The 9,589-nt window shown below is 39.4% G+C and overlaps 1 long non-coding RNA gene across 2 annotated transcripts in view; it reads left to right on the forward strand.

Moving 5' to 3' along the window:
• LOC102200983 (uncharacterized) overlaps positions 1–9,589 on the forward strand; it is a 45,114-nt gene that overhangs the window by 409 nt on the left and 35,116 nt on the right. The gene's annotated exons all lie outside the window — the stretch shown is intronic.

The raw sequence follows: 9,589 nt of genomic DNA on the forward strand, positions 1-9,589 counted from the left end.
ATGTGTGGCTCAGGTTGTAAAGCATGTGATTAGACCGCTAAAGTGGCGCAGTATGAAAAAAAAAACATGCGTGCGTTGCGTCGGTGTCCAATCAGACGTCTTTGCGCCGCCGCAACTGGTGCCAAGACGCATTTACACACACCGCAGGCTACTGTAGCAGCCTATAGCAGCCTATGGCATAATCCCAGGGCTTCATCTGCACCAATCAGAGATGAGATGGAACTTTTTCTGCCACTGAATGAGCCCAATTACAGCGTCTCTGAAGGCAAACCCAAACAATATTTATGTTGTTTCATTGTCTGCGTACGCTTTTGAAGCAATCTATACTTACATTCTGTCTGTTGCTAAACTTGTACTTTATTCCTTGTAATTAGTCCACGAATAATTTACAATTTAGCAATGATTTTTTTCCCCAGTCTTAGAGCTAATAAATACAATTATTACGTTTTGACAAATGCATTATTAATAGTAGAATTTAGCGTATTTGAAGTATAATAATACTACACATATACAGCATCATTATGATGATTGTAATTATTGGAGCATGGTCACTATAGAGGTTTTAATAATCTTGTGTCCTAGAGCTAATTTCTGCATATATACTTGTAAATGTATAAAGTAAACACATTGTTATCCCCCACCAGCCTTTATCCTTATACTACTGTATGTCTTAATACTTTGGAATTTGCATTTAAAATTTAATTATTTTAAAATGAAAAAAATAGGAGCACAAGTTGTGTTCTAAAGTTTATTGCGGCATGCAGAACTGTTTGTATGTTCTTTTTTAATTAAGTTTTGTTGAGGGGCGGTTCAGAGAAAGTCACTTCATGTGCAGCTTTAGCAGACACTGCATAGTTTTTGCTATGTGCTACACATCTTTTTGTTGGATATCTAAACGCACACATACTTGCACACAATTTGATACATAATTGTGGACATCATGCATAAGTAATGGCTGTTGTAGCTGGGACTCTAACTAAGTGGTAACTGTCTGTGATCCTGCTCTGAAAATTGAGTGTTGTGCTCTCACACTGATCGCACAATCAGAGATCAGGCGGCACATGAGTCTGCTTGATAGAACCCAACCATATATTTCCAGTTATCATCAGGACCTGCTCATCGTGCTTCATTTGAGCCAAGCTGAGATAAAATGTGACAGGCAGCTTGTACCTGAGATGAGTAAAATTTGATTTGACTGGTCCCATCAGGTTTAATTGAAATGAATTGAATCAGCCCATTTCTTCTGCTACTGTAATTAAATTAGTAGCTGGGCCGCAATTGGACGTCGAGTTGGCACTTGAGAGGAGATGACAAAATGCTCATTGCTGCCGCCAAAGGACTATGTGTCAAATTTGATGTGAAAATGCTGTTTGACACACTGGCATAAGCTGTCGCTTTGCTCGAAGTGTGTACAAACAAACACGCTGGGATTATCTCCTGGACTGAGCCACTTCCTCATGTGAATGAAAAAGTGTGGAGATATGCATGCAAGTCATCAGAACAAATTAAGTGTGAAAGCACATTTGCTGCATATAGAGTGCAGCAACATTTCTGTTATTGCTTTATAGCCCCCAAAACACCTAAATGAATGCCAAAAACACTGACGCTGGCTTGCCACTGCAGCTCTTACAAGGTCTGAAATAAAAAGGAGTCACAGACTCAGAGTCTGTAACCTATGGATCTTTTGAAAATTCAAAATTAAGAATTAACATGAGAAAAAGTTGAATAAAATTCTGCAGCATGCAGAAATAATAACACTGTCCACGTGTGATAAAACTGCAGTGCTCGTAGATCGGTTTATATTGGTGTAAGCTTCCTCGATAAAGATACACGTGAGAACATTATTGCACTTTGATGTTTGAATTGGAGGCCTTGTGTCAAATATCTCCTGTATCAACCAGGCCCACCACTCAGGAAGGGAAGAGGTTTTACTGCTCCAAGGCCTTGGTCATCTGTGGCTCTAATGCCATTTCCAAGAACAATGAGCAGAAAAGGGCTAAAGCCGCACTGATGACACTTAATCTCATTGGAATTCCTTGTCAGGTTTGACCTTGGAAAGATATTAGCCACTCGACAAGTGACTGTGGGCGAGGGGAGGGGCTGTGTGTCTGTCTGCAGTTACTGTGCAATTGTAAGTTTCTATTTAAGTATACAAATATGCTTCCCTGTGCTTTATCGCATATCATAGTGGCAAAATGATTTTCACTGAACTTGAAAGCCATTTCAGGTTTACAAGTGCAGCGTGAGCTTTTCTACCGAGTGTGTCTGCGCAGCGGTGTAGCGGTCGTGATGCGACTGTGGGGTTGTTTAGAAAGAGATTATCCATATGCATGTGAGCAGCCAGAAACCAGACCATTGGGCTGCAGGGATCTGTGGTCCAGTGATGTGTGTGCCACATTCTCTGTTCAATACAGGCATCTAAATTTTTAAACAGCATCAGTTACTTCATACTGCCATTGTTTTGGCACCATTTGCCTTGCTTAATCCTGTCACATATCTGTGCTATCTTACAGTGCAGAGGTATGTGTCTGTGAGTGTGTGTGTGTGTCGGTGTGGGACGCTGAGAGATTTTGTGTCATTATGAGTAGTTTGCGATTAGAAGTTTGTGTGTGTGTGTGTGTCAATATCTTTACAAATTTGTGGAGAGAGATAAAACTTAAACGCACTCATTTTTACACTGTGCCTCTGATTTTCGACATTCTCACAAGTGTGTTTCTGTATTTTACTCCCAAAGTGACTGCCTTCATTCAGTCCACAGTGTTGCATCAGTTTGTTTCAGCTGTTCCCACTACAAAGATGCATACAAGGTGACATTGCTTGCAAACAGCCTGCAAGCATTAAAAGCAGCATTTAGAATCAAAACAGCCTGCAAGCATTAAAAGCAGCATTTAGAATCAAAACGATATCCATCCAAGTAAAGCTGAAGAGATCCCGTGTTGCCACTTTTTGCAAAAAAAACCCAACAATTCCTGACTTTTTCCTTTTAAGTACTGGTATCTAAATAGATGCGCATTTGTGCACAAATGTGTTTCACAGACTGTTTTCAACTTAAGAAGTAGAATAAATTGGAAGTAAATATGACGCAGCGTTTGTCTCAGTGATATCAGACTTCAACACCCGCACGTCCCAGAGACATTAAAAAAAAGCAAAGTGCTGTTAGAACATTACTGCTGTAAAGGAGTTGCATCTTGTGGGGAAGATTCCTCAGTTTACCATTCTGGATGCACCGTTATGTCAACAAACCCTCAGTCTTTCTCTTTCTGTCTCCAGGGAGAAATATTTGCACAGGGAACCCTTCTCTGTATAGTTTCTATAGTATTCACTTATTTGTCCCCAACGCTGACTTATTTATGGCAACCCGCTAATGAGCTATACGGTCTTTTGTAGTGACAGACAGCATGTGTAAACATTTAGATTTTTTTTTCTCCCTCTTCAAGTACAAGGCGAGATCCACCAAATTAAAAGGCACAAAGTGAAATGAAATCGCGCAGCAACCTAACACCTGATCAAATACAAGGTTACCCATGCAGTGTTTTGTGTTTTGCCGTGTTAATGCCCTATGTTGCTATCAGTCTGGCGTGTGTTTTGGAGGACTGCCAGCCAGAGGAGGAAGAGCACCTATTTTGTGGAGAGGTAATTGCTACACAGTAGCCTCTGATTGCCAGGAACTTTCACTGGGAACGGCCCCGGCTCCCTTTTCACTCGCACCGACAGCCTGATTACAAATCATCTTATTGATTTGATGAGTGCAAGATGTTTGCTAATAACTGTTCTCATACCATCTGTTAATCTTTGTTGTGATTAAAGAGGTAATCCCAATACCCATTATTCCCAATGACAAGAGCGGGGGGATCGTTCTCTTACACAAGCTTTAGTCTCTCGCAGGCCAGGCTGGGCTGAAAGGGAAGCTCGGGAGAGGGGGATGGGGGTGCAGTACCTAGGATATCAGCGATCTCCGAATGCAACTGAGAAGTCTGCGCCACCTTCCACATAACAAACGCGATACGAAAATAAAAGGGGGGGAGAATTACATCCTTGCTAAAAATCCATTACCTCGTGTAATCACGCAAAATGATTTTTCTTAAATATGATAATAAATCACAGACTGGATCAATAGCCTGCGGACCAACTGCTATGCCCTGATAACGTATCAATCAATATTTAGTATTTAGTATTTAGATTTTAATTAATACCTTGGCGGGGCTCGGAGCCCGTTAGCACACGAAAGAAATATAATCTGTGATAAAAATAGACCAGAATAAATACATTTTTAAAAGCAAATGAGCTCCTGTTAGCATTTGCACAGTAGCCCCTCGTATCTGTCATTGATCAGTCAGTTTCTCGGTTGTGATTAAGGACCCTTCAAAATCAAGCTTTGTGTGTGTGGAGGTGTGCGTGTGTGCATGCATTGCATAGAGGAGGGATGGACGTGTGCGTGGGTTCACGTGGAAACATTTTCATCGATCATTCTCGGTAAGGCTGAGCTTCTGAAGCACCTGATCCAAACTGTTCATACACAGAAGATCAAGTGTGAAGGATGTGTTGTATTTCAAGTGAAAACATAAGCAGAAATATGAATATGAATATGCTACCAGGAGATTTCTGGTTTATCAGTAGTCTGAGATATATTATATATTGACAAATCATGTTTCTGTATGCTATGTTTACATTGTTTGGATTTGCTAACATGCATATCTCAAAGAGTTTGGTATTGCTTGATGATTCAAAAATATATATATTTGTTTGCTTTCTCCTCTTTTAAAAAAAATCACAAAAAATGACTAGCAGACAGAGAAGTAGGTATACAGCTAATTGGTTAAGGCCAAATACTTGCGTTAAAAAAAAGTTATCGTTGTTGGAAAAGACTCCAAAGATAATTGCAATTTCATTGGGAGCCTGAGCTGTTAAAACGTGTCTGTGTGGGAATCGAAGTCTGCAAAGTTCCTCAAAAACTTCTGCTAGAAAAACAGCGGTTAGTCTGTGTAACGCACAATCTATTAGTATGTGTGAAGTTCCCGTTAGAGTTCACGAGTGTTGTTGTGGGGTGCAGTGATGAACAAACTTTCGTTTGTGATGGCTATGGGTTTGCTTACCCGTACCCTGGCTCTGTCCATTCCCAAACTGTGATCTTTTCCTGAACTCTACAAAGGAATTTTGTTGCATAAAGCGAACACAACAGCCAATGATTAGGAAAGAAGTTAACAATAAGAAAGAAACACTGATTTAAAACAAAGCAGCGCTAAGAGAGACAGAAAAAAACTCACATTTCCCACAGAACATGAGACACAAACTAATTTATTCTACTTCCACTCATCCGGCCTCCTTGTGTGGCCTTTGGCACTCTTTAGGGAGATCTTTGTTTCTCTTTTAGCAGAGTTTGCACTGGATGTTGAGTGTCGCCATGATAGTGAATCACAGCACCTAAAGACACTTTGGTGTGTACAGCACTGACACACCAGCAGCTTCAGCAGAATGGCAGAATTTAAATAGGAATAAGAACAGGTGGAAATACCATGCAGACTATTTGTTTTCCCAGCACTAAAACTAGTAATCCTAATCTTAATACTCCTGCATGCTTACAGATATCCTGCATGCAGTAGCTTTAAACACTTTAAGTGATGCTTCCTTGAATTACTCTGGAGCATACAGTAAGGAAGTGCAATTAATCAAACGATGTCCTGTTCTTACAGAAACACTTAAGCAAATAGTTTCAAACTGATGCATTTAAGTCATTGCTTCTTGAATTTACACGCAGGGGCCCTTTTATAATCTTTCCTTAAGGTTTTAAGTGTTGAACACAGGACTGCCAACCGCTTTTCAATTGGATTGAGTCTTGTGGCATTTGTAATTGGAATCCTTTTGCTTTATAAAGAGATTAAAATAGTTAAATATAGAAGCAGAAGGGCAGAGTTTGACCATCAGGATGTGCATGGCTAACACAAGATTAATAAGACATAGTTAAACAGGATTCAGCGCTAATCCTCCTTTGAACTAGTGCATCTGACTTGACTGGTTTGACTTGTAATCTGATGACACGTGTCTTTCCTTACTATGTATTTTCTTAGTTAAAAATGCACGAATTATGATTCATGTATCAGGTATGTATTTACAACTAACTAACTATATGATGTCAAGTTGAGTTTATCAACATGACATTTTGTCTTATTCTGTTTGAAGATCAGCATTTAGTTGTACCTTACAGAGCATATGAAGAGGAGACTGAAGGGCTCTACAGATTTTTGGCTGGAGGCTGTGGTAGTTCTAAGGTTCCTGGAAAGTCAGTCGGTGAGCTAACAGGACATATGCGTGTTGCTCTGGGCTACGGCTGGATTTAAGTGTCTCACGGCTGTCTGCTGTCTAACCCAGGTTAACAGGATATTAGGCCACAGCAAGTGGCTGGTCTCTCATTTAAGCTGATCCCTGACACACATGTCCAGTGTCACTTTGGCACATACTGTAGGACACGCGCATAAGTCAAGGTCACACCTTTGCCTGAATCTTTTTCATGTTTTAATATCTATTCAATGATCATTTCTTATCAAAGTGATGAACCCTCAGACACAGACAAGTTCCTCTGACGTGAAGTCAGATTCAATATTTTCCCACATCCACAGCCATCAAACTGCAGTTATCACTGTTGAGCTTGAATATCAGATTAGCTCCGTGTTAAAGCTCACACACCATGAGACTGGACTGCATGGGCCAATCCCCATTAATCCCGTCTTACTGTTAGGTGGACAAGGTGCCAAGGAGGCCCTGTGTGGGCTGGCAGTGGGTGTATGTTAGCAGAGTGAGTCAGCTGCTGCCGGAATTACTGTAATTGAATTAGTGTATGTGTGGTAGTACACAGCAGTTAAAGTGATATCATGTAAAAACAATGTAAAATTCACAGGTTACACACTGTGTATCATCAAACTATATATTTAAGACTTTCTCAGCATCACCAGCATGAGGATTTACACGGACCAATCATTAGTAATACTGTGAGAGTTTGTTGACTCATTATGACGACTGTAAGGATATAGTTTCCCTTCTTTACATGCAGCCTGATTAAAGATGAGGTTATTAATGTTTACTTAAAAATAAATGAAGAAGTATTAGTATAAATATTTTTACCCTTATACATACAAAATCGTAGGTTTACCATAAACTCTGCATAGTGATATTATTTTTTTTTCTTTTTGAATTTTAAGCTGGCTGTGACTTTACAGTTTACTGAAGGGTCACTGCTATCATCAGCCCCATTTCCAACCATTTAAACAAATAAATATATGCTTAATCACCCAGTAAAGTAAGTTAGAGTCTAGTCCTAAAAAATAAGATTTAGCTGTTCACGAACTTCATATCCGTGTTGTTGCAGACCAAAGAAAAATATACTGAATTTATACAAAGTGGAAAATAAAATGTGTCGTAACTTTTTGTTTGTGTGGAAACCTGTATATCATTAGGATGTATTTGTGCGAATGTAAATACACAGATTCACTGCTACACAAATGAAAGTTTAGAGTCCTGGTCTGCAGGATTTGTCTTGATCAGGTGCCTCTGGCATCACATTTCGGCACTGGATATGCTTATGGGTTTGCTTTTTCAGCATGCAGGATTAATGTTGGAAAAAAAATGTTTCAACTCAAACCCAAAAGGAAAAGCGACTCCCAGAGTAGCTTTGTTTAAGTCTTGTGTATGGGAAGCTAGGATAGCATTAGCGCACGTTAGCAGATGCCTTCAGCTGATGGGAAAAAAAATTGTTTAAGGAGAGTTTTGCTTGAGCTTAGTACTTTTGCAAAGACATCATGGCAATAGAAAATATATACAGAAAATTGCGAGAACAGTATTTTGCTTCTGATTGTTGAGTCGGTGTTTTGTTCGAGAATAGCTCACAAGCCTAAGCAGAAAGGTCCTAGTTTAATTCAAACTCATTTCTCTCTTCCCCATTTGCTTTTTTTTTTTTTTTACATATTTATTAGAAAACAAGAATAAAAAATTATGTTTCATTGATTCACATGTGGAATTTCTGAAAAAAAAAGGTCTACAGCTGAAAACTAAATTAAGAGAAAAGAAAAGCAGAGCAAACCAGAGAAACTGAAAGATTGAAATAATGCTGAAGCAGAGGATGAAGATGGTGGAAGGGGATGACGGACAGTTGTGGAGACAGGGTTGTTAGTTTATGTAGGCTGCGGGCTGACTCGACTGGAAAATTTTGATCACTTTAATTTACTATATCCAGGGTTGCCTCTCTCCCTGTCCAGCACTTTTATCAAGCCCTGTGAGCCCGTATTGATTTTTTTATTTTCTGCCCAGGATAAGAAGACAGAGAGTTAGGGAGCTCTGGTGAATGGAGAACTTTCCTCAGATTGCTGCTATTCTCCAGCTTATTGCATCCTGTCGTTTGTAGTTTCAGATGATGTCCAGTACGCCACGGCTGCTCCAGCCAATAAACAAGGTGACTAACAATGGAAGAGGGCCAGGAATGAAGAGAGGGAGACAAGCTAACCACCACACCACACACAGCTAGAATGCAAGGGCGGAAGAGGACATTTTATAGCTAGAATTTGCCTTTTTTTTCTTTGTTTTTACGGCTATGTTGAGAGGCTGTTTTTAAAACGTATCATTATGACTATACTGCAGTATAGAAAGCTCATGTCATGTGTTTTATTTTTATTTCAGTCTTTTTAAAATCATTTTTTTTGGCATAAAATTTTGTCATCATATTAAGCGAAGCTCTGTGAGGCAGGGGCATGATTTCTTAGGGATTTCTTAGCTAGGACTACAGCTGTAAAACATTCAGCTTAAATGTAGTTTCTCTAAATCGTGGTCATTTAGGATCTAAAATAGCAAACCTTTTTTTCCTTGGACAGCAGAGTATTATAATCCTCCCCGACCCCTGAAGACAAGATACAATTTAACATTTTTTAATATATTTGTATATATCTGTATTCTTGTTACTGTGTTTCTCCCAGAGCCAAATTAATTATCACCTTTGCCCCAAAGAAAAGGCAATTAAACAGAAGAGCTAATGGTTTTTCCTCTAAAAATGAAACGGGACAAAGGTTTTGTTCCCATTTCATTTTTTTAATAACGTGTGTATCAGACAAATTGTTGCATAAAATCTTCTGATTTTCATTTACATTTTTTGTCTTCTGTCTTTCTAGTGGCTCTATTTTTGCATTTTCATATGTTAGCCTGTGTGTGTGTGTGTGTGTGTGTGTGTGTGTGTGTGTGTGTGTGTGTGTGTGTGTGTCTGAGAGAAGAGAAAGTGGGTGGGAGAGAGAGTAAGAGAGAGAGAGAGATTAGTGACAGTCTGATAAAAGATGTCTCCAAAACCCTAATTAAAATTGAATACCCCTGCGAATGCAAAGCAACATGCAATCTGCAGGTATTTCATTTAGAGCAACTATCTCAGCGTAAAGCTGCTTTTTTATGTCTTTCTTCATTGCACACAAATAGCTATACCCAGTTCATTTTATTTTTCACACTTCCACATCTGTCGCCGTCTTTGTCAGACCACACAAGCTTGCCCTTCTGTCCCTCTCTTGATGTAAGACAACACTGATAAAACAAAATCAAGCTGAGGAACCTGCAGTTTGTCCCC

Source organism: Pundamilia nyererei, unplaced genomic scaffold, assembly GCF_000239375.1.
Source record: "Pundamilia nyererei isolate P.nyererei 1_Seehausen unplaced genomic scaffold, PunNye1.0 scaffold00129, whole genome shotgun sequence".
Classification (NCBI taxonomy): domain Eukaryota; kingdom Metazoa; phylum Chordata; class Actinopteri; order Cichliformes; family Cichlidae; genus Pundamilia; species Pundamilia nyererei.